The sequence below is a fragment of the Oryctolagus cuniculus genome, chromosome 14, assembly GCF_964237555.1.
Source record: "Oryctolagus cuniculus chromosome 14, mOryCun1.1, whole genome shotgun sequence".
Taxonomy (NCBI): Eukaryota; Metazoa; Chordata; class Mammalia; order Lagomorpha; family Leporidae; genus Oryctolagus; species Oryctolagus cuniculus.
Window position 1 is genome coordinate 15732368 of NC_091445.1, and position 26054 is coordinate 15758421.

General features: G+C 39.8%; 1 long non-coding RNA gene across 3 annotated transcripts in view; it reads right to left on the bottom strand.

Annotated features, from left to right (window-relative positions):
* LOC103349547 (uncharacterized) overlaps nucleotides 1-26054 on the bottom strand; it is a 569252-nt gene that overhangs the window by 244264 nt on the left and 298934 nt on the right. The gene's annotated exons all lie outside the window — the stretch shown is intronic.

The window sequence follows — 26054 nt, forward strand, 5'->3', positions numbered from 1 at the left end:
TTCACCTATGTTCTTCGTACCACTCTCTGTCTATGCAGAATTGCTATGTGGAGCTCATAAATATTTCAAAATGCCCTCATTGCTATGGGGGACCAATTTCAACGCACAGAGTAGGAAAAGCCTTATCTTTGCTCGTCTATAACTTAAACTTTACTTGGCCTTGGCTTTCAGCCTTTACCCTTTGCCAGTTTTTGCAACAGTTTATAGGAACGAAGTGATTTATATTTTATTTCTTCCCCTTATCTTCCCTCTGGAGGTTGGTGCTAATAAATGGGGAAATGGCCAGAAGGGAGGAAGATGCCAAGCAAGGGAGAGAAGAGTTGGTCTGGAAAAACCTATAAAATGAAATATGTAAGCCAGATAAGCAGAAGCTGAATGTTAATCTCTTTGAAAACTGATATTCTCTAGGATGATGTCAAAATTAATTAAGGCACAGACAGCAAGTCAGATTATAAAAATATGCTTCTGATTGTTTGAATCTTATTCCTCCAATAAAAGAGTATTATTCAGGGTGGACAGGTTACCTACCAGTGCACTACAAAGCTTATTTAATCTTTGTGACTAAAATAGAACATGATCACAGGAAGCTTACCTGGTCCTGAGAATGCGTGCCAATTCCTATCCAAGGCCCCAGGAACCCACACTCAAGGAATTGCTCCTGCAGGCAGAAGAGCGAGATGTCCTTTACACACACTTGAGCAAAAATACCTTTCCAGAAATGGACGTGGGCAAAAGGTGATTGCTCAGATGTCCTGGTTATGTCTTGGGACGTGTGCTGCCTACCTACTTTCTTTGTAAGTTGACTTGGTCTTCCTTTGATTTCCTTATCTTTTCTCCTTTGCTGCCTTTAACCAAATATTCTATTCCTGATTACATCTCTTTTTTTCTCTCCTAGTTCAGCCATGCTTTCCTGTTTGCTTCCAGATACTCCAAGAAAGAGTTAGGTGGGATTAGCTGCAAATGAAGACGTTGAGACCTAAAAGCTTGAGTGACTTGCCCAACATCTCCTATTAGCTGGAAGCAGAACCTCCAGGCTCCACTCCAAGTGTCTTGAAGCTAATACTGGATTCTTCCCTTTATACCTATAACATCTGTCATCTCCACCCTTCACAGTGCAAACTGCTTTCAGAAATTTTGAACACCAGAAGAATAAGACCAGCAGAGGGCTAGACTGGCAGGGTATGTTCAATGACAGCCAAGAGCTCCCACGGCTGCCCACTCTTTCTTGTCAAGAAGGAAGGCCATCCACCAAACCTTTGCTGTGACCCTGCTTGCATCTAACTTCTTCATGAGCACTTCTGCCCCGTCCCTCACTGGCTATGCATTGTTCCATACTGTAAACTGCCACACCCTCTCCAAGTCCAGGACAGCTCTTTCTGTCGGTCTTATCCTCCATAGCAATTTTCCTTGCAACAAACCATATAAATTATATTTTATTATGTGTATCACTGATTGTCATCTCTTTCTGCAAGAATATAATCTCCATGAGGACAAGGTTCTTTTGATCTTTTATACATTGGTATACTCCAATCACAGAAAGAAGTATTCAGTGCACTGTAGATGCTTAATATTTGTTAAGCAATTAAGTTGAAAGAAGAAGCCACAATAACTGGCATATATAATGCTGCTTCCCTGGAATTCATAGAGACCCAAGGATGAGATAACAGTCAAAACAAATTTAAAAGGTTGGGCATTTAGCCTAGTAGTTAAGAAGCTGGTTAAGATACCCACATATCACATCACAAAACCTGGATTCAAAATTTGGTTTGTGCTCCTAATTCCAGCTTCCTGCTAATGCAGACCCAGGGAGGCATCAGTTGTGCCCCAAGCAGTCAGGTTCACACCATCCATGTGGGAGCCCTATTGTTAAGTTCCAGGATTCCTGGTTTGGATTGTATCCCAGCCCCATCCACTGCAGGCTTTTGTGAAGCAGATGCAGATCTCTCTCCCTCCCTTTGTCTCCCTCTCTCTGTCCCCCTCCACCACCAATTAATTCATTAATTAAAAGTTTTTAAAGCTGGTGACATATAAAAACACATTGTCAAAAAATTTAATAGCAAAATACCTAAACTGTCTTTAAACTGTTGGCTCTCCTACCTGGGGGTGGGGGCAAATTGTGAGTGGAGGAAACTCAGGAAAAAGCAGCAGGTGGCAGAGATGGAGGAGTGAAAGGGACAGAAGCGAGGGGAGGTGTTGATAAAGCAGTATTTTGAAGATGAAGCAATTTTCCCTGATGTACATTTAAATCATGGAAGAGGAATTTTTATGTGCAACATTTTTTAGTGCTTTCTGTTGGTGTTTCTGGTGTCAGTTAATCAAATCCTTCTCTTTTTTCAAATGTTTTTATTAATATAAAGAGTAAAGATTTCATGCGTTTCCCAGATACAATTCTAAGATAACCATACGTTGTAGAGGGAACACAAAGACATTTGTTTTATTTTTACTGATGGTAAAAATACTTTGGAAGTCCAGACCGGAAGTACAGACGAGTTTCATGTTAACCCCCATCTCGCCTCAGGAAAAGTTGCTGGAGAAGGCCTGGGATCCCTACACAGGATGGGGTTTGCTCTACCGGAGACCACTCTAATGCAGCAAGTAAACCAAGGAGCACATGGGAACGAGGCCCAGAGGTGCGCAAGCGCACTCGTCTTCTGCTCCAGCTCTGTGGGAGAGGGGCACGGCAAGGTTTCCGCCAAATACTTCCAAGAGGGCAAAAGTTCCTATTTAATGGGCCATAAATTGCTGAGGTCCCCTATGACATTTAACCGGGTCACAACGTCTAAAAAAAAAAGTCTACAGTCAGAAGGTGCCAAGATCACTTCAACGGTTGACCTCAGGCCATGTGTCTGCCGACCTCTTGAACCCCGCCCCCTTCAAAGGAGGAAACTGGAGCCAGAAAGCTCTCTTTACAGGCAGCGAGAGGAACCCACGCAGGCCCACGCAAGCGCCAGTCAGCCAGCCGTGCATCTGAGAAAGTGTGGGTAACACTCCCTTCCATAAATTATGGCAAATAAATAGAGATAAAATGCAGTCATGACATTACATCCAAGAGAAAAACAACTATCACAAGTAACAGGTGCAGAACTGCATATGGTTAAGCAAAGCTGTGAGATGAAACCAGAAATCATTTTAAGAAATAGTCTGTAATCTTCAAGATCCTCTTTTTTCTTTGAAGAACAACTTTTTAAAAATTAACACAATTTCTTGACCACAGCGTCCTGGTGTCTTTTATAAGAAAGCATATGGCTGGTTTGAGTTCAAGGATTTTGATACTTGCATGCTCCTTGAAGTCTCATAAGTTAATATCAGACTCAATCCCAGGACCCAGGACTTCACCGTTGATTCACTCATGAAGCCAACTTGGGGATAGGCATTATCGCTTTGTGGAAAACCCAAGAAAGTCAGTATTTCCTGGAGTCTGATGGCTCAAAGCAGGTCCAGCATTCAGAGGTAGTCTGTAGTCTAAACAAAAATGATGACTTACAGTCATTTGAAAAAAGCCAACCTCTTATTTAATGCTCTATTAGAAAAGATATTTATACAGGTGTGATAGGCTAAAAAAAAATGCCTGTGTCCCAATCCCTGCAACCTGTACTTATGCCATCTTCAATGAATAAAGGAACTCTACAGATACCATTAAGCTAAATATGTACTTGGAATGGGAAGATGAACCTGGATTATTCCTGTAGACTTACAGAAGTCCAGTGTTCTTTTAAGAGGAAGAGGGGAGGTCAGAGAAGGGAGAAAGTGATGCAACACAACGATGGAAGCAGAGATCAGAGCCATGATGCCATGAGCCAAGGAATGCCTCTGGGAATGGAAGACACAAAGAAAGAATTTTCTCCTGGACCCTTTAAAGGCACCAGCCCTGCCAACACTATGATTTCAGATTTCTGACATCCTACTAGAAAATAAATTTGTGCTGTTTTAAGCCACGGAGTCTGTGATACTTTGTTGTAAAGGTAATAGGAAATGACAACAAGAGTTCTTGTCTCTGTGTCTCCATGACATGGACTGTGCCATCTCACTAGCTGCAGTTTCTGCTGGGGCTGCCACAAACTTGAGATCCAGGTCAGTCAATGGGTACAGCTAGGAATTTGCAACATCACCCAAGAAATGCCCAAAATGAGAGCCCTCTGGTGGCTCTGACACAGAGACTGCCACATTCACATCAGGCACATGTACTTCTCTAAACAGTGGCATTAGCTACATAATAATTTGGTTCTTTTCTTAGTCCAAGAGACAGCAAGAGACAAGAACGAAGCCAAAGCACCACCCTGTAAGTTGCCAGAAGTTCAGCAGGGACTTTTACAGGTTTAGAGAAAAATATTTGAATCACAAGCATGTCAGGAAATGTTGGCATCAAACTCTCATAATGTAATAATTCAATGAATTCACCACTAAATACCTGCCTTATTCTTGGTTTAAGTGATGTTCTTTCTTTTAAAAAAAAAGTTATTTACTTAGTTGAAAATCAGAGTCTCATAGAGGGCAAGGCAGAGAGAGAGAGAGAGAGAGAGAGAGAGGGAGGTCTTCCATGTGCTGGTTCACTCCAAATGGCCACAAAGGCCACAGCCGGGCCAGGCCAAAGCAAGGAACCAGGAGCTTCATCTGGGTCTCCCATGTGGACACAAGGACCCAAGGACTTGGGTCTCTACCCCCCGCCTTGCTGGGTGCATTAGCACAGAGCTGGTTTGGAAGTGGAGCAGCTGGGTTTTGAACCTATGCCCATATGAGATGCTGGTGCTGCAAGTGGTAGCATTACCCACTATGCCACAACACCGGCCCCATGATATTCTTTCTTTACTCCTATCAGATAGGAATAATAAGTGACTAAGAGCCAAACAGTTCAGAAATGAATATGAATTTAATAGCCATTGATTGATGCAAAATTAATTGTGGGTTTAGAAAGGAGATCAATAAGTATACATTGGGAAAGTTCAATTTAAATTCTCTGAATCTTGTTTTCTCCATCTATAAAATGAAATTAAAATACAAAATTCATAGGATTATATAACATTATAAGGACTAAGTTCTACAGTTTGGCACATGCTCAATAGGATTTGCTCCAAACAGTAGAGTTAGAAACGTGCCAGGGGATTCCAATTCAATCCCATCAAGGTGGCATGTACCAATGCCATTCACTAGTCAAAGTGATCAGTTTCAGTTCATAATTGATCATAATGATAGGATTAAGAGTCAAAGGGATCACATAAAGAAGACTAGTGCCTGCTAATACTAACTGATAGAATGATCCAACATGGGAAGTGGGATACACAGCAGACTCATAGAATGGCAGATGTCCTAAACAGCACTCTGGCCTCAGAATCAGCCCTTAAGGCATTCAGATCTGGCTAAAAAGCCCATGAGAGTATTTCAGGTATGGAAAGCCAAGACACTCTGGCAAAAGAAAAAAAAAAAAAAACACACACACACACAAACCTAAATGAAAGATCTCTGTGAGTGAAATCCCAGCAGAAAGAACAGGCCATCAAAGAAGGAGGTACTTTTCTCTAAAGGGAGGAGAGAACGTCCACTTTGACTTTGTCTAAATATGATAAGAGTCTGTGAACTCAAAAGGCCTCCATAGCCTTGGCAACTCATGACAAGAGCCTAGGGTGATTACTGACACCATAAACAAGAGTGTCAAATTGTTAAGTCAACAACAGGAGTCACTGTGTGTACTTACTCCCCGTGTAGGATCTCTGTCCTTAATGTGTTGTACAATGTGAATTAATGCTATAACTAATACTCAAACAGTACTTTACACTTTGTGTTTCTGTGTGGGTGCAAACTGTTGAAATCTTTACTTAATATATACTAAATTGATCTTCTGTATATAAAACTAATTGAAAATGAATTTTGATGAGAATGGACTGGGAGAGGGAGCAGGAGATGGGAGGGTTATGGGTGGGAGGGAAGTTGGGGGTGGGGAGCCACTAAAATCCAAAAGCTGTACTTTGGAAATTCATATTTATTAAATAAAAGTTCAAAAAAACATTTGAGTATTGTGCCTTCAATGTAGAAGTCAGTAAAAAAACTGTATCTTTGCTAATTGTAATATTAATAGTAATAATATTTGAAGATATATTTTCTATTGGATTGACTCCTAATCAAATTAGAAATGTTATTTTTACCATTTCATGAGAACTACATGTGTAGGGAGACAAGGGCCAGGTGGTGGAGCAGCTAGGACTTCAGAATCCCATGTTCCTACTGTCTTTCAGTTCAGACATCCCAAGGATGTGACTCCTGCCCCTGTGATTACAAAATGGCTCATTGTCCCCCTCCTGCCACATTGCAATATCGCAACAGTATTTCACGCAAGAGAAATAAGAGGTCCTACGGCAGTTAAGTCTCATCACTTTTGAATACCTTTCCAAGACCACGCCCCTCCCAAATGATGTCTGCCTCAATCCCATTAGTCAGAATCATGTCACTTGGCCAACTGTAGTTTTACAGAAGGCAGAGAAAGGTAACTTTTTAACTGAGTAGGTTGCTACACCAATAAAATTGGGATTCTGCTACTTTAAAAAGGGAATGGGGATGAATAAATTATTAGATAGGCAGTCAGCAGTCACTGCTGTGTCCACTTCATGTCCCATGAGCAGAGGAACGCCATACAGCAAAACTATCAGAGAACCAAGACACTCATGAGGTTAACACTCTTTTCACTTGACTTTTCTCTAACTTCAGATGGGCAGCTTTCATAGTTCAGTGGTTCCCTTGCTAATCGTTCCACCTCCTTTAAAGAATCCTCCCAACGTAATGGCCCATTAACATTGAACATGATGGTCCAGTTCTGGTTCTCCTTAGATTTCCCTGAAGAATTTATAAGTGTCTCACTGTGACTCTGGATTCATCCTGGTTACTTTTTTTTTTTTTTTTTTGACAGGCAGAGTGGACAGTGAGAGAGAGAGACAGAGAGAAAGGTCTTCCTTTTGCCGTTGGTTCACCCTCCAATGGCCGCCGCGGCCGGCGCGCTGCAGCCAGCGCACCGCGCTGATCCGATGGCAGGAGCCAGGAGCCAGGTGCTTTTCCTGGTCTCCCATGGGGTGCAGGGCCCAAGCACCTGGGCCATCCTCCACTGCACTCCCTGGCCACAGCAGAGAGCTGGCCTGGAAGAGGGGCAACCGGGACAGAATCCGGCGCCCCAACCGGGACTAGAACCCGGTGTGCCGGCGCCGCTAGGCGGAGGATTAGCCTAGTGAGCCACGGCGCCGGCCTCATCCTGGTTACTTTTATAAAATATCTCCTTTTGAATTTCCTTAACTAAATTTGTCTAAATCAGTTTTTATCAGACTATCATCACCAGCCTCCTCATTAAAACAAATAACATAGCCTTTTACTTATTCAAATGTGTAGTCTTTTTTAAGTTGGTTTCTTTTTAAGATTTTATTTTACTTATTTAAAAAGCAGAAGGACAACGAGACAGGGAGAGATAGAAATCTTTCATCTACTGGTTCACTCCTCCCAAAATTGGCTGCAATAGCTCAGGGTGGAAAAGAGTGAGGTCAGGGACCAGGAACTTCATCTGGGTCTCCCACTTGGATGGCAGGAGCCCAGATACTCAGGCCATCCTCTGCTGCCTTCCCAACTGCCTTGGCAGGTAGCTGAATCAGATGCAGAACAGAGGGAACTTGGACTGCAGCTCAGACATGATCTGCTGGTATTGCAAGCAGTAGCTTACTGTGCTGTGCCATGCGGCCAGCCCCTCAACCTCTGTTTTTTGTTTTCTTTCTAAGTTTTCGGCATCATGTTTCACACCAAGTCCATTATCTCAACCTTACTCTAAGCACATTATTTTCCCTCTTCTCTTCAACACCAAATCAACACCCATGCACACCAATTCTCTTTCCTAAAGCACTCACTCCCACGCCCTTCTTGCTACCTTCACAGTCACCAGTCTACACCAAGCCACCATTCTGCCTGTCCAGAATGCTACTTGCCATTTCTGCTTCCTGCCTTCTGTCTGGCTCATCTGTATCCCTTTGAATGCAAACTTGATCTTCATAGTATTGTCCCATTTAGCACTCTCAAAGACCTCCCCAGTTCTCCTCAAAGAAAATTCAAACTCCTTCACATAACGTTAAAAATAAAAAAGCTTCATGGTTTCATTTCTAATCACAACCTCATCCTCTAAATTCCAACTACATGAACTTTTCAGAAATCTCTTCTAAAGCACACATAATTTACCTTACAGACTTTTTCATGTTGCAATTTTCTCTTTGAACCATTTCTTCCCCTTCTCCTTTCTTTCCCTCTCCCTAATTAACACTCATTCTTTGAGACCCCGCTTGTAGGAGGGGATTTCAAAAGAGTTCCTGCAAAATGTTATTAAAGATAAGTTTACTTTGATGTGAAAAAAGTTTGAAATCCTTACATAGTATATATTTTTTCCTTTATTTTTTGTTTTATGATTTATTTATTCATTTGAAAGGCAGAGTTACAGAGAGGCAGAGGCAGAGAAAGAATGAGGTCTTCTATCCACTGGTTCACTTCCCAAATGGCCGCAACGGCCAGAGCTGGTCCATTCCTAAGCCAGGAAACAAGAGCTTCTTCCAGGTCCCCATCGTGGGTGCAGGGGCCGAAGCACTTGGGCCATCTTCCACTGCTTTCGTAGGCCAAAGCAGAGAGCTGGATCAGCAGAGGAGCAGCTGGGACTAGAATTGGCACCCGTACGGGATGCCGGCACTGCAGGCAGTGGCTTTACCTGCCATGCCACAGCACCAGCCCCACATAGTTTTTCTTAACATAGATTTCACTTCCTGCATGAAGGCAGTAGCTGCAACCCTGACCCAGAACTCAGCATCAATGGAGCCGAATGATCATCCTTTCTTCTCACCCTCATTTCCCGTGTTCAGCAGTTCCTTCACATTTATAAAAACAAGGCTTCCCTTAGTATTATTTTGATTACTGCTTCTTAGTGACCTGTAGTGATTTCTAATTTGTCTTCTGAAAGTAGGAGTAAACTTCATTCACAGAGGCCAAAACTTCCATTTTCACTTGGGAAATTTTCCTATACCTCCTTTTTCAGTTTGTCTGACTTGTGCAGGCACACTCAGACCTAGCCATTACATGGCTCAAACCCACCTATTTCTGATCTTCTGGCATGTTTTATGTGTGTCTCAACATATGTCCCCCTCCTACCTAGCTTCAAGTGCTTACTCCCCTATTTTCTGATACTTTATAACATCTTTCTCCATTCAGCTGCCCAGTTCTGGCTCCTAGATCAAAACACACAAGTATGTCAACACTGAAGGTAACGCAAAATAGTGTTTGGTTGCATTCATATGTTCATTTTTCCCCTTTATTTTATGGAAGGATTTTCCTGCCTCACAATAACCCATTAAAGAAAGTATATTGCCTTTTATATATTTCACAATATAAAATAGATACAGGGTGAATTTTGGCATACTGGTTAAAATGCTCACCGCCCGTTCTGAAGTGCCTGAGTTTGTATCCCAGCTCCAAATTCTGACTCCAGCTTTTTGCCAATGCAAACCCTGAGAGACAGCAGTGATAGCTTGGGAAATTAGCTCCCTGTTACTCATGCAGGAGACTTGGAGTGATTTCCAGCTCCAAGCTTCAGCCAGGCCTCTTGAGGGTGTTTGAGGAGTGAGCCAAAGAATGCAAACTGCACATCTCTGTCTCACTCTCTCTCTCCCTCTCAAAAAACATTATCTATCTATGTATTTAGAGATATGTTATATAAATAGTGTATATACTACATGAAAGTAAAAATAATAGAGATCAGTAATAATAAGGTTTAATGTCATTGAAATCCTCCTAAAATAAACAATAATATGGTATACATTTATATGGCTGAGAATATTGCTGTTTTAATATTATTTGAAGACTTCCCAGCTATTGGAAATGCCTAACTTGTTTCTTAAGAAATACTCATGCAGCCATGAAGTAAAGAAACACAATAGTAATCAATTAACATAAGAATGGCTAACAGGGAGCACTGACTTATGATAAATGATGTATGAAAGAATGCTAAATTAGACTCGTTGTCAGACGTAATTAGAAGACAATTGTGATGCTTCCTGATGTCAATATCTCAGATCTGACAAGGATGAGACACCTGTATTAGTTGATATCATCTCAGCCAAAAGGAATATAGTGAAGCAAGAGGAATTATGTAATGTGCTCAATAGATTTAAGGAAAATAATGAACACATTATATTTTAATGTCTTATAAACTGCCAAATTATTAATGATCTGGAGAGACTATTTGCACTTTCTCATTTAGAAGTTGTTCCGACTTTAATTAAATGTCTTCACGCAACAATGAAGCACTCCTTCTATTTCTCTGCTTTATGCATGTGGATTAATGGGAAGAAAGTCCAGGGTTCTGATATGCCCTTTCACTGAAGTAGCTAAAATAAGTATGGTGATGGGGTCTGGCCTTGAGAGGTGGGGTTAATACTAACGAATGTTGAAAAGAAGGACAGCCAAGAAGGCACCGATTTCTTCCCTGGCAAGTTATTATCTGAACCTGCTCACCAAAGTCTTGCTAAATAAACGCCACTGAAGTTCAGGATGTCTTATTTTCCCCTAACGACTGCTGACAACGTTTCAGTGCCTAGAGTTGTTAGCAATATGGACCTAGACATTTTTTTATAACTGGTGTTATTTTCCAAAAACATGTATCAGCCATTTCATAAAATGCAAAACAGACTGCTGGCAGATTTTTAGACAATATTTTAAAAATGTATTTCCTTTCTGATTCTTCCAGAAATTACGTTCTCTTGGATATCACTTTTCTTAGAAGTACTGCAATATTAAAACTTACTTCCTGAGAGTGTAAATTATAGATATTTTTAAAGGAAGACACTTAGTAATTTGATTAAGCTACATTGCTAAAATTAATTTGAAGCTAGCAAAAATTATGAAACATTTTGCTATAGCAATTATGGGGAATTGTATGCATCCCTTGACAAGTTTTCAAATTGAACAGAAATATCTGCCTTGTTAGAGATTTTTAAATGTCCTGGCTAAGTTTTCCTTAATTATTTCTCCCCTTCTGTCAGCTGTGTTATTGCCCTACTGGTTTAAAGGTTAAACAAAGTACTAGATCTGTCAAAGTGAGAGAAACCAACTGGTGAGGAGCTATCAGGAGGTAATCAGGGCTAATAGGTACATAATGGCTAACAGGATCCTGTTTGCACTCACATACATCACCATGGACAGAGCACAGTTCTCACTGACGTCTCTGTTAAGGAAAACACGGAGCGACCCAGACATTTTGTGGTTGAACTCAAGTGGGTGGACAGTTCTCACCCTTCTACCCTCGCCCCACGAGAAACAGGGGTGACAGGCTCAAGCTCTGAGGCACACAGGGAGATGAGGATTTGCGTGGAAACCCTACTGTTTCAGAACAGAAATTGCGAACCATGCCCTCCCTCGGATTCATTTTAAAATTAACGGAATTCCCCATGAGAGCCACAGGTTTCTTTCATGGATAACCGACAGACAATACAGAGTCTCTGGAAGGCACTTTGCAAGCAAATTGACACCAACAATTGATTTATGCAAAATAAATAACATGGAGATAAATATGAAAGCATAGGTAGCACAGCTCTTAGGGAACTTCAGTTCTAAAACAACGCTTCCTCCTTTTTTTTTTCTTTTTGTTTTTTATGAAACTAGAAACGTTGATTTTTCTCGAACCAACTAGCACAGGAAGTGTCAGCTCTAAGTCTTACTACCTGTTCCCCAGAACAACATCTACCCTGCAACTGCTGGCTGTGCGTGATTTTACTGCTTCATCATTTTGACAATTATCTGTTGTGGCTTAAGTGCTTGCAAAGCTTAGTGTAAACAATAACGCATGGCATTAAAGCATTTATTTACTGTGCAGTGAAACTAATTCTTCTTAGTAGTTCTTGCAATAGCTGGCAGGAAATAAAATCCTAGATACGTGCAAGAAACAATGGGCTGCTTCCAGTAACTGTTCAATCTTCTAGAGACCAGGAGGAAACTTAGAATAAAGGTCTATTTTTCAATTATATGTATCCATGCATCTTGGAGTTTAACATGATCTTCATGAATAACAACAACACTACACGTATCTTGGATTCAAATTAAGGAAGTTTTGTACAGACTGCTGGAAAATTGGGTGCAGAACGTGTGCAGCTCAGGAAATGGCAGCACAAAACATCCCAATATATGCGGCCTTGCGAATGAGTCTTCACGGTTCTCCTGTTGGGTGACAAATGCCAGGAAACTCTGTTCAAATAAAACGACCTAAACAAATCAGGAGCCAAAACAAGCAGCAAGAGGGGAAATGTCTTAACAGTGCAAACTCTTTCTCATCCCATCCCACTACCTTGTGGGGATTACTAAAACACATATGTGAATCAGAGCTGCGGTGAGCTTTAATTGGTCAGCCCCTTTACTTAACTTCAGCTCATTCTCCAAGTGGACAGGTTTCCAAGAGTCCTTTCTTCACAGATGTTATTATTTTGTTGTGCTACAACGCATACCAAATTCCAGCCCTAAATTACCCTCTGACCCAATCAGCAGAACTTTTAGAAAATAGGTTTTGCATTCTCTAGTGCTTCCAAGAGACTTCTACTTTGCTTGAAACTTGATTTAAATTAACTCCTCAGAACAGTTTTCAAAAGAAGGTGGAGAAAAGTTGGGGAAGTTGGGGATTTTTCTTGTATAGTCACTGACAATTTTCTTCCATCAGATCAAAACTCCAAAACTACAAGTGATAGGTTGATCCTTCAATCCGATGCTTAATTAACATGATATAAATTTCTTACACCTGATTAGAGTCTACTCCTTCCCCCCAAAAAAAGGTATTGAGGGTCAGCATTTACAGGCAAGTTTTAAAAAATAACCCCTTATAGAAAAGAAGTCTGTTTCCTGACTTCCTCATGATAAGGAGAAATCTTACATTAAAACAAGACTGCTAATTACACCTGTCTTATTATTTATTACTGACCAAATACACACAGATGTTGTCCCCTCTCCACATCAAGGTGGGCGGGTGCACTTGTACGAAGGTGTGTGGAGGACAGTCCTAATATTTAGGAAGAACGTAAGCTATTCTGCAAGACAGGATAGAAGGGACACGAAAAATCTCATGCCGGAGGACACTTTGGTGCATACAGTCCTTACACACTTCACAGAGTTACGGCCCTGATCCTTCGAGAGCGAATTATCATTTTTGAATACAGTTTCTCTGTTGGATCTATCCCCCATTTTCGACGAGGCATGAATTAGTTTATTAGTCGAATGACTCTGAAGAAAAGGAATAAAGACAAGGAAGCCAAAGCATGGTCCAGAACAGGAGGTGCTTTTCCCAAGGGAAGTCTGCTTGATGACATCACCTCACTGGTGAGCATTTGCAGGGTCTCAACACAGAGGTGTAAATTAACCCTAGATTTGAGAAGAGAGTCTACAGTAAAAACCAAGCAATGACTCACTAAAACCAAATCCTCCGGTTACATATTCTGCCCTATCATGTGTATGGTTATTCTTTTCCCTTCTCCTCTGCATACGTATCAATCTACAGGCATACATATGTAAGACAATAAGCCCGTGAATATTTGTATTTCAACATGTATTTTTATTTTCATGATTACTATTTGCAAATATCTTTCTTGATTATACCTATGAAGTAATTTATATGCAAATAGCTGTTGCATTATATAATCCAACCTATTTCTCTGCTAAAATAATACTTGAATTTGTTTACAGCCCCTTTCCTTTTGAGAAAAAAATCAGTTATTAATGCATGTATGTAAGTCCCTGCTGACGTGAACTAAAGTTTTATAAAAGGTAGTAAGATGGACAAGTAAAATATATCCTGATTTAATTATATTACTGCTATATTATTGCTATTGACCAGTAACTCTTTTCTAAAAGCACATCTCAAATCCTTACATAAAAATATTAATTTCTCTATTAGCAAAGTCATGTATTAGAACATTTCATGGGTTTGTATGTTATGATGCTAAATCTTATTAATAGGAGCCTGGCTTTGGTAACAGTGTTTTATTCTAAAATGTATGAAAGTACTTTAAAGTTAAACTTCCTGGGGTTTACACTGTGTATAAGCTAAGCCTCTGCCTGCAGCGCTGGTACCCCATATGGATGCAAGTTCATGTTCTGACTGCTCCTCTTGTGATCTAGCTCTTTGCTATGGTCTGGGAAAGCAATGGAAAATGGCCCAAGTACTTGGCCCCTGCACCCATGTGTGAGACCTGGAAGAAGTTCCTGGCTTCGGATCAGCTTAGCTCTGACTGTGCAGCCATTTGGGGAGTGAACCAGCAGATGGAAGACCTTTCTATGTGTGTGTGTGTGTGTGTGTGTGTGTCTATAACTGCCTCTCAAATAAATACATAAATATTTTTAAAATTTTTTTTAAGCTTCCCAACAATCCTTTACAAAGGTACTTCAAAAAGTTTATGGAAACATGGAATTAAAAGAGAAGCTTCTTTGGTTAAAAAAAAAAAACAGAGTTTAATGCATACATAGTTTGTAATATACACTTTCCAAGAACCTTTTGAATACTCCTTTATGCAAGATTTCAACATTGCATCAAAATAAACTTACCTTTTAATTCCATTTTCCAGTAATTTCCTAACATACTTTCATATCACTCCTGAAAGATTTAAATATGTGAAAACTACTGACTTCTAAAAGTCAAGATTGAGTGGGGGTAAAAACACCAGCTTTGATATTAGGTGGAATTCCTCAGCAACAGTGAAAGTATGTGTATTACAATTAGCATTTTGACTGAATTCCACCCACTGTCATCAATCAGCAGTATTTTTCAAAAGTGAGAATCCCATCAAACACACTGAAAATATGATTTTAATACCTACTCAAGGATCACATTATTGTTATGAAATTCACAGGGAGTAACTGACACGCAGTCTTCTCTTTCCATGGGCATACATACTTGGGGAGAAGAAGACACAAAATGGGCGTTGTTGATCATAAACTCTGTCCGAAATGTTTCGAAGGTAAGTCTCTCTTGACTACTGACCAATGTATAAGAGTCAAATGAAAAGATTTGAGCCTTCATCAAGGAGAGAGGCGCCTTTCTCTGAAGGGAGGAAGGAACCTCCACTGTGATACGGCCTTGACTAAACAAGTTCAGAGTTGGTGAACTCAAGGGGCTTCCATAGCCTAGACAGCTCATAGCAAGAGTCTCGGGTGATTGCTGACGTCATAAATAAGAGTGCCAATTGTTGGATCAACAACGGGAGTCACTGGGTACAGATCCTCCCCACGTAGGATCTCTGTCCTTAATGTGTTCTACTATGAAACTTAAAAACAACACTACTAGTTGAACAATCCCTATACCTTGTGCGGTTGTGTGAATGCAGCCTGTTGAAATCCTTGCTTAGTATATACTAAGTTGATCTTCCTTCAGTATATGAAGGTAATTGAACATGAAACTCGATGAAGGGCGGGATGGGAGAGGGAGTGGGAGAGGGGAAGGCCGCGGGAGGGAGGGAGGTTGGGGGGGGAGCCACAACAATACAGAAGTTGCACTTTGTAAATTCACATTTATTAAATAAAAAAACTATATAACAAACAAAAAAAAAGAAAAAGAAAAAAAGAACTTAATACTTTACCCTTTTAGTATTTTTTATGTTCTACTTAAAACTATTGGTTGAACTCTGTAATTAATACACAATTACTCTTAGGTGTTTAATTAATGCTATAACTAGTACTCAAATAGTATTTTACACTGTGTGGGTGCGAACTGTGGAAATTTTTACTTAATATATGCTAACTTGATCTTCTGTATATAAAGATAATTGAAAATTAATCTTGATGTGAATGGAAGGGGAGAGAGTGGGAGAGGGGAGTGTTGTGGGTGGGAGGGACGTTATGGGGGGGGAGCTATTGTAATCCATAAGCTGTACTTTGTAAATTTATGTTCATTAAATAAAATAAAATATATTAAAAAAAAGATTTGAGTCTTAAGGACAGAGACTCAGACTAAAAGAACTCAAGGTGTTAACTGGAATCCACATCTTAAACACAAGAATAAAGAAAGGAAAAGGCTTTTATTGATTTACTTTTAGATAGCCTTGTCCTTGTCCCTTTTCTACAATGTTATCATTGGCATTACCCTTCAATAGGCTTCGAGAAAAGTTACTGTCATTGTGAGAAAAAAAAAAAAGTTTTGCCACCTGTAAGCCATTAGGCCTGGGATGAAAATCAAGCCTGAAAGCTGCCAGTGACTCTACATTTAATTTTAAATGAGAGGGGGAAAAGTCAGAAGCAGAGAATGACTCTGTGAGTCCAAGACCCCAAAGAGAACACTGGGGACTCGGCGCATTTAATCAGCACCGCCATCTTGCATGAGCCTACACCTGCAGAATCTGTCGCCTTTGTCTTCTGCTCCCTTGGAGAGTAAGCAGAACTTCTGGAAGAGACGCTTCAGGGACTGGAAACATAGTACCACAGTAGGATTAATATTTAATCAACAAAAGTATACTTATATCATCCCTTTTTGGGATGACAATATTCCTGTGTTTAGAAAAATACTCTAATTTGCCATCTGCAATCATTCAAGTTAAAGCTTTCAGAATCAAAAGTCTCCACAATTTTTTTTTTTTTCCAGCAGATTGGTATGGCTGGGAGAGGTACAGTCCACTGGTAGGATTTTGATAGCTTCTGGAATGCTGAGTTTCCATGTGTGATAATTGCCCTTTCATCAAATATAATTGCTCATGACTTGAAAAAACAGTAAAAAGTCTATTGTATAAAACATTCATATAGAAATTAAAACAAGTCAGAGCAAAGAGCAATTTTATAGCTTCTCTCTTGTCAAGCACCTCAAAAATTGCATTTGCACTTTAATTCTACCTCAGTTGCACTTAGAAATTATGAAATCAGCTTCCAGCCAACCTTATTATCTAACATGGGGTCTCAGAGGTATCCAACACGATGAATTCTAAAGCTTACTAAGTGCATGGCAAGAAATAGATCCAAATTAAAAGCCCGTACTAAGCAACGACCAATATATTCATTGTATCTCTCTTTAATATGTTAATAACAATTTTAGAAATACTTGATTTTTTGCATCATTTGTGAACAAAAACTTCCAAAATTTGGTCCAATTTGATATTACAAAACCCCTTTTAGAGTAAAATATCCAACAATCAATAAACATGTGGTATCTTGGAACCCATAGCTACAACCAATGTGTTTCTTCTTCTATATCTCAAATTCCTTTGCCAACCACTCTAGTCTTCATTTTTTCCCCTTGATATCTCCTACAGAGCTTTTTGGTGTCATAGATCCACTTATTTGCCATTATCTTCTTCATCTCCACCAGCTTATTTGCCATCAATAATAGATAAAAACTGGTTTCTTTCTTTTAAAAACAAAACTGAAAATAGATATTTAAACACTTATGCACAAATCTTTAGAGCAGCACCATTCACAATAGCCAAGATATGGAATCAGCTACAAATCTATTAGCTGATGGATAAATAAACAAGACATGGTATATCCACAGGATGTAATATTATTCACTCTGAAAAATGAATGATGTGCTGATACAACGCTACAAGGCTTCCTTGAAAACATCGTGCTACATAAGTGAAAGCAGACACATACTGCAGGATTCCTTTATATGAAATCTCCAGACTACGTAAATCCATGGAGGCAGAAAGCAGACTTGTGGTTGCCACAGGTGGGAAGTGAGAGGAACAGATGTTGTCCCTGATGCAATCATCAACTTTGTCCCACTTGCCAAATCCCTAAGAATATCTTTTGCATTTTTAGGTCATTAGACAATAAGTCTTTCCAAAGCAGGAACTGTGTCCACTCATTCATGCCCCAGTGTCTAGAGAAGTTTCTAGAGTGAATTCTTAACCAATATTGAAATTTATTGGAAATTTCTGTGCCAGCATTTCCTTTCAGTAGCACCTGATATCTTGTGTTCTCCCCATTCTTAACTCTGACATCACTGATTCTGGGTTCTGCCTCACCCCACACAGTTTATTTTCCAATATTAGATCATCATTCAAAGCCTCTGCCCGCTCTCCCTGACTCTGAACCTTGATGTTCCCAGGATGGACGCCATGCCTCTCTCATGTGACCCTGTGGGTTCACCAAAAGCAATCTCTTCTACCTTCCCACTTGCATCTACAACGGATCAATCTCAAATTCATCAAAATGACCTTTTTTTCCCACTCAGCTTTCAGATCTCAATTCTAAATTCCTCAAGAAAGTCACCTCTGAGGTCCCTTCACCCTGACAGATTAGATATCCTTTTTTCTCCCACGTACCCCCTTGTTTGTGTACTTAGTATGGAGTCATACTTGATTACTAACGTGACTTTCACTCCAACTAAACTTCATGAGTAAGAATGAGGATTATAGCTTATAATTTCTGTATCTCCAGTGAATGACCTGTAATGAAAAACCAGTTCATGAACGAATTTATCTGTAGCTCCAAGCTCTCCCTTCAGACCTTATCCAATATACACAGCTGCTTCTTTGACCACTCAGGATGATCTACAGATACTCCAAACTTGAAGATGAATTCATCATCCCCACTCACAGCCCTGACAAAATTTCTTAATTCCTAACACAATAGCCCCACCACTATGAAAATTAAACTAGATATTTGAGAATGTCTTCTCTTTCAGTCCTAACACTCAAACTCTAGATCCTGCTGTTTTGACTCATGTGAACATCCATTCTCTGTTCCCAGGGGCTTTGCCACTACATTAGTTCTGATTCTCACCTGCACTCTCTTCCTTGGATTACTACAAAAACTCTTGAAATTTGTCTTCCTTCCCCATCTTTATGCCTCCAACCCCCAACCAGAGTTATCTTTCTAAGCAGATCACGTTACCTCACTGCTTAAAAATATTCCATGTCGGGGTAGGCGCTGTGGCGCAGGGGATTAATGCCCAGGCCTGAAGCGCTGGCATCCCATATTGGTGCCATTTCCAGACCCAGCTGCTCCACTTCTGATCCGGCTCTCTGCTATGACCTGGGAAAGCAGTAGAAGATGGCCCAGGTCCTTGGGTCCCTGCACCCGCGGGAGACATGGAGGAAGCTCCTGGCTCCTGGCCTCGGATCGGTGCAGCTCTGGCTGTTGCGGCCAATTGGGGTGTGAACTATCGGACGGAAGACCTCTCTCTCTCTCTCTCTCTGCCTCTCCTCTCTCTGTGTAACTCTTTCAAATAAATAAAAATAAACCTTTAAAAAATTTCCATGTCTCCCTGTCACCTACAAGATAAAGTATAAGCATCTTAATATAACATAAAACATGCTCTAAAAACTAGTTCCTACTTAACTTCCTCACTGTATTCTCCAACCCACAGCAATCAAAATACTTCGTCCTCAAACTCGTACTTAAGTAGTCATCGTTTACAAAAACCTATAAAGTTCTTTCATGCTTTCATGTCGGCACATGTTCTTGCAAAATTTTACCCATCTTTCAAAGCTCAACATAAGAAATCTAACCTCTTTGACAAATAATTTCCCCAGCCTTTCCAGAAAGAGCCCCTGCCTTTTTGTTCTCTTCTAGGGCTCCATCACAATGCATGCTAATTATCACTTTGAACTGATCACATTAAAATTATTTGTTCCTAAGTCTTTCTCCCCACCCCCTTTGAAAGCCAGCTCATTTTGTACAAGTCTTCTTGGCTTCTATTGCAGTGCTGGATATAGACTAGATGCTCAATGAATGTTTGATGAATGAATGAGTGTATGTGTGTATACATACATGTATTTATTTACATATATACATATATATAATACATTGAATATGAAAGTAAATTTGATTATATTTGATCTAAAGTATATTTGTAATTTAATACATCTGTGAATTTCCAAGTAAATGTTACACATTCTGAAGTAGTTATTAAAGAATTCACACTATGGACAGATGGTAAAGAATAACTGAGAATCCTGAAGGATACATATGCGCTCACACATTCTCCTTCCTTCTCTCTGCCTCACTTATGCCTTCCTGGCCCCACCAAGCCTGTCACTTTTCATCTTCCTACCCTGCCAATTCCCATGATCAGAGAAGGCAAACTGCAAAGGGTGCCGTTGGAGGGGGTATGGGTGCAGAAGGGCCACGGAGTCTACGAGGCTGGGAAAGGGTGCTGCTCTATCAAAGAACAGCAACTTCTGTGGAAGGCACCCGGTTCACCAGTCCTGACAGCTAATGAGTTCCCCGATGCCCGTCCATCATGCCAGGTCGTACACTGAGATCGGCCGCAAGTTTCACGGGGAGAAAAGCACTCCAGATTTCCCATCTTATCTACGCCTGTTACGATACAGGAGTGAGTGAGTGAGTGAGTGAGTGTTCTTCCAAGGGGCACCTTTGGAAAGAGTGGTAGCTTTCGTTTTTTTTCTACCTGTGACACTTTATGACTCACAAAACAGTTGTTAACAATCAAAATGCAAATAAAGCCATATGCCGTAATAATGCTTCCATGTCCCACTGAATCTCTGTATTCAAGGAATTCCTCTTCTTAAAAAAAAAAAAAAAAAATGGAGGGGCCGGCATTGTGGCGTAGTGGGCAAAGCTGCTGCCTGAGACCCCAGGGTCTCACCTGGGTTCTAGTTCATGTCCCAGCTGCTTCAATTTCAATCCAGCTCCCTGCTAATGGTCTGGGAAAAGCAGCAACGGATGGCCCAAGTGCTTGGGCCCCTGCCCCCAACATGAGAGACCTGGACAAAGCTCCTGGCCCCTGGCTTCAGCTTGGCCCAGCCCTGGCTGCTGGGGCCATCTGGGGAGGGAATCAGCATATGGAAGATCTCTCTCCCTCTCTGTCACTCCCTCTCTCTGTGTAACTCTTTCAAGTAAATAAACCTTTTAAAAGAATAATGGAAAGGGAAAAAATGGATATCATGATACTTATTATAGATGACAAAACATCCAAAGGAAAATATTAACATTCTAGGGGAATAATATTTGGAACATAGTAAAACATACCAGAAAAATAGACATTCCTAAGTTAGAGCATCTCAATCAATAGTTTTGCATCTTTAATCTAAAGTCTTTTTTGAAAACCCAAGCATGATTGTGGGAGATGAAAACTAAGCCAAAAAATTCAAATTATCAGATGTTTATGAAACTACTTGACCACTAACTCAATACATTTGTTATTAATGCATGATGTTCATAAAGGAAAGCATCTTGTACTTAATAATTTAAATCAGAAACAAACTAATTTTGGAATAAAAGTATGGATGTAGAAATTAATATCGGGATACAATTTACAAAAGTAAGGCATAATTACTTGAACTGCTAAGTTTTCAATTCATTCTTCTAATAGTGTTAACACAAATTGAATAACTTCTCATTTGCTCACTCTGAAATAACATCAACACTCCTGGCACCCTGTTCTCCCACATCTGATGTTGCCCCAGAGAGATCAACTCATACCTGCAGACCACCTGTGGATAGGACCATAGATCAAGGTGGCATAGCTACTAAATAAGTTCCACAAATGAGGCTATTGAAACAAATAATAAAAGCAATAAAACCAGATTTATTTCTGAACAGAGAGAGTTGAAAGAGCAAATGAAAAGCAGAAAGGAGATGTTGTGAAACTGAATCTCAGATAAACCTATTACAGGTGAGGGGGACTTGTTAGTGCTGTGATCTTTCCATATAGCCTTATGTCCTGAACTTCTATTACTGTGAACACTCTTGTTCTTTAAAATACAGTCAAGCCATTTTTTTTCAAGATTAATATATAAAAGAGTAAAAGATTGCTACTGGGCTAGAATCCTATATGTTAAGTTTCATCTTGCAGCACATTTTTATAGCTGAGTTATAAACCTTTGAAAATAGGTATTTAGAATGGAAATGTTAAGAGACCTCTCGCTATAGTGGCCCAAATAGCGGTGGCATCATTCATCGGGAAAAGAATACAGGCAGCTGCAGTATTGAAGTTTACACTTCAGATAAAGGAGCCTAAAAGTAGTGAGGTTGCATTCTACCAGATATTTAATTGCACTTTGGACAAAAGTTATGGTGGGGTTGGGGGAGGTAGGTCAGAGTAAAAGAGAAAAAGAAAGATTGACATGTCATTCAGATTTTATTATTTTCTTAGCTTCTCTTGGAGATGTCTTAGGACAAACAGCTAACAGCAAAAAATAATGGCTAGAATCATTACATTGTAATGAATTTTTATTGCTCTCAAATTGTGCAATGCTGTTTAGTATGTTCTCTTAAAAAAGATTAAGCTGTTCATATAGAAAAAAATTTTGATCCAAAACATTATCCATATACATATAGAAGCAGAGAATTGGAGAAAAAAAAACAATTTCATATCTGTGCTTGCTAAAATGAAATAATGGTACATTCAGAATCTTCTAGATTATCTACCTATCTGTATTTCCTTCTAGAAATAAGCATTCATGTTCTGAAAGATAGCCATTCCACAAAAAGGCTTACAGAGCTTTACCTAGTCTTTTAACATTGGGATGTGTTTTGCAATACACTTTTCTGCTTCCAAATATCCTTTGCTTCTGATATAACTTATCTCCTTCCTGAGTCTCCACAGACTCTCAGAAGGCACAGTTCTCTCTGGCATACTTTTTTACTGGAGAGATAACTTAATAATGTGTGTCACAAGATGATAAACCTATACACAATAAGAGAACAAGATAATTCAGTAAATTTGGTATTAAAGCAGCACATAGTGGTATACCCGAAATTATCCATTAGGACTCAAATAATTAAATCATTCACTTTCCTTTGTTAGGATCTTCCCTTTTAAAAATTTTTATTTATTTATTTTTAAATTCTTTATTTGAAAGGGAAGGAGAGAGAGAGAGAGAGAGTGAGAGAGAGAGAGAGAATTTTCCTTCCACTGGTTCACTCTCCAAATGCCATAACAGCCAGGATCCTGGCCAAAGCCAGGACCTAGGAACTCAATCCAAGTCTTCCACATGGGTGGAATCATCATCTGCTGCCTCCCAGGGTGCACATCAGTGGAAGATGGATCAGAAGCAGAGTACTTAAGACTCACCAGGAACTCTGATGTGGGACATGGGCATTCCAGATAGAGACTTAACTGCTGTACCAAATCCTTGCCAATAGATCATTCACTTCTATAGTCATTACTTGTCCATAGGAAGAATAAGCAGAAGAAGAGGAGAAGAGAATTAATCTATCTCCATGGACAGATCATTTCAGGTAACTTAGATAACAAAGGACACGATTAAATTACTATTCAACTAGCTGGAGACACAACCCCAAAGAGAAAGCTGTTAACCTGTAGTAGTCATTACTGACCCAGTGACAGCTAATGGACTGGTAGATCCTCAGCATGCATTCTAGTATAAGAAATCCTTTGATTCAGTTCAGAAAATCTAAGTTTGTGAACTCCTATAAAATAATATGTAGATCCTCCAAATTATGTCATTCCATTAACTTTTCAGAACAAGGTTTTACAATTGCTCTCCCAAGTTAGAGGAGAGAATTATCAAACTTTGCAAATGTTGGATCTTACCTTTCATATGCACACTCAAAGCTAACTGGAAAAATCCCCAAGATTCCTTATTTGAAAATGCAGCATACCCGTCACATGTAAATATATATCTGAACATAGTACATTAGTATTTCTAAACTCCTCTACTAGAAAATACACTTGAAAATGCATTGTCTGAGGCTGGTGCTGTGGCATAGTGGGTAAAGTTGCTGCCTGAAATGCTGGTATCCCACATGGATGCCTGTTCAAGTCCCAGCTGCTCCACTTCCTATCCAGCTCCCCATAATGTGCATGGGAAAGCAGCGGAGGATGGTCTAAATCCTTGGGCCCCTGCACACATGTGGGAGACCTGGAGAAAGCTCATGGATCGGCCTGGCTCCAGCCATTGTGGCCATTTGGAAAGTGAGCCAGAAGACTCCTCTGTTTATCTGTCTGTCTCTCTTTCTCTGCCTCTGCCCCTCTGTAACTCTTTCAAATAAATAAATAAATCTTTAAAAAAAGAGAGAGAAAGAAAGAATAAAGTTTATAAAAAAGAGAAAATATATTGTCTGATAGTGTATGCATGAAACCACATACGGATAGGTTTTTGGTTTGAGTTTTTACTTTTCTGCCTTTTATTGTTATAGGATAGGACTATGAAAATTCAAAACAATTAAATCAATGCTTCTCATTAGCATGTTGAGTTAAAATATATTTAAAATAACAACTATGACTCAGACATCTAAACTTCACCGAGAAGACACAACATTTGTGTGCACTGTTCTTTCTGCAGTCTTCACGGCATGATTCAATACTGTTCACTACCAGACAGACACACTGAATGGAGACTTGGAAGGTTAAAAAAAATCACCCAGCTGTTCCCCTCTAAAATAGACTTATTTTTTTACTCTGAGTATTCCATATGCATCTTCTCCAGGTGTCTCAAATGGTTAAAAACAAACAAAATAAACATTTTAAAAAATATCCCTACTCCTTCGTAATCTAAAATGTTGCAGAGTGTAAAACTGCAAACAAAAAAATGAAGCTGAAAGATTCTTTTTGGGTCATATAACCATTCGATGGATCTATTTGTGGCTCTTAATATTTAATAATGTTGCTGCAGCAACTCATTCCTAATCAGGAAATGTGTCATTTGCCCTTGAGCACGGCCCGCGGAGTCTGAGAATAGTGCCAGGCACACTCCATAGGTCATGTAAGACGGCCACCTTGTGACTGGCTGTTATAAATAAGGGCTCTGGGGTCAAACCTGCCTGTTCTTTGAAGAGGTTGGGAGGCTTCACCCTGAAAGCAACACCAGCTCTCAGTCTGGAAACCAGGTCCCCAAGGAGACCCTGGGCGAGCACTTTCAAATCGCAGAGAGTGAGAGAGGAGGCACAGCAAATGTCAACTTACATAAACCCATAAGAGAAGAGATGGGAAAATAGTGTCCTTTCAGCAAGGGCAGGAGCCTAACTTTCTCAGGAAGGAGGATGTGAAAAATGAGGGGCACTCCAAAATGGAAAGCCGTGAGAAGGGCTGGCAAATCCATCCAGATGTGGGTGGACACGGAGCTTGGGCTGTGTGACCTGCCATGGGGAGGGCGGACACCTGAGTTCGGCTTTCTCTAGATTGGCAGATTTTGTGTGTGTATGTTTTGGGTTGTTGTGTTTTTTTTTTTTTGGGGGGGGGGCTTTTTTGGTAGAGGCTGCAGGCTTTTTCATACAATGAGGTCAACAGGCATACTGAGTCTTATTAAAGAAGGGGCACTGAATAAATCGATTTATTATAAAGACTGACTGCAATGTCACTGATATTCATAGGAAAATATATGACAAGGAAAATGCATAATTCTAGAGCCCAGAGGATTATGAAATGCAAATTGCCCCCAGTGGTTAACCTTCTGATATCTGCCCCTGACCAATTCTCTCTTGAATTTCTAAGGTACAGGACATTATCTCCAGGGTCCTCTTGCAAGACCAGTCCATCATTTCCATTTCATTGAACTAATAAAATCATTGTCCCCATTACCTCTTGCATTACCTGTCATTCTCATGTCTTATTCATGTTGTACACTTAGTCTTTCTTTCCTTTTCAGAATCCTAAAACCAGAGTCCACTAGATCAATTGTACACACAGAGTGTATTAGAACAACTGTACATCCAGAGTGTACTAGATCAATTGTACAATCAGTGTACTAGAGCAATTATACAATCGAACAAACTAGATCAATTGTGCAACCTGAAATCACAGGATCAGTTGTACAGCCAGAGCACACTAGATCAACTGTACAACCATAGGCTGGTCAAGACCATTTAGGCTGACCCACATTCTTTTAAGCTGTGCTCCTAAACATCTCACCTTAGAAGATGTATTTTAATATTTAAAAAATGTGTCTATCCTTGACATTTCTTTCAATTACTTCAGAAAGATATAACATAGGATATAGAGGATGCTTTTAAAATTTTATGTAAAGCAGAATTACAATATAAATGTATTTTGATGCAGAAAAATTGAAATCCATGCCTAGTTTTTTCATGATACACATTTTCACAAACTTCATGAAGACACCTCATGTGCATTTGTGTACATTTTATTTACATATGATTTACATTTA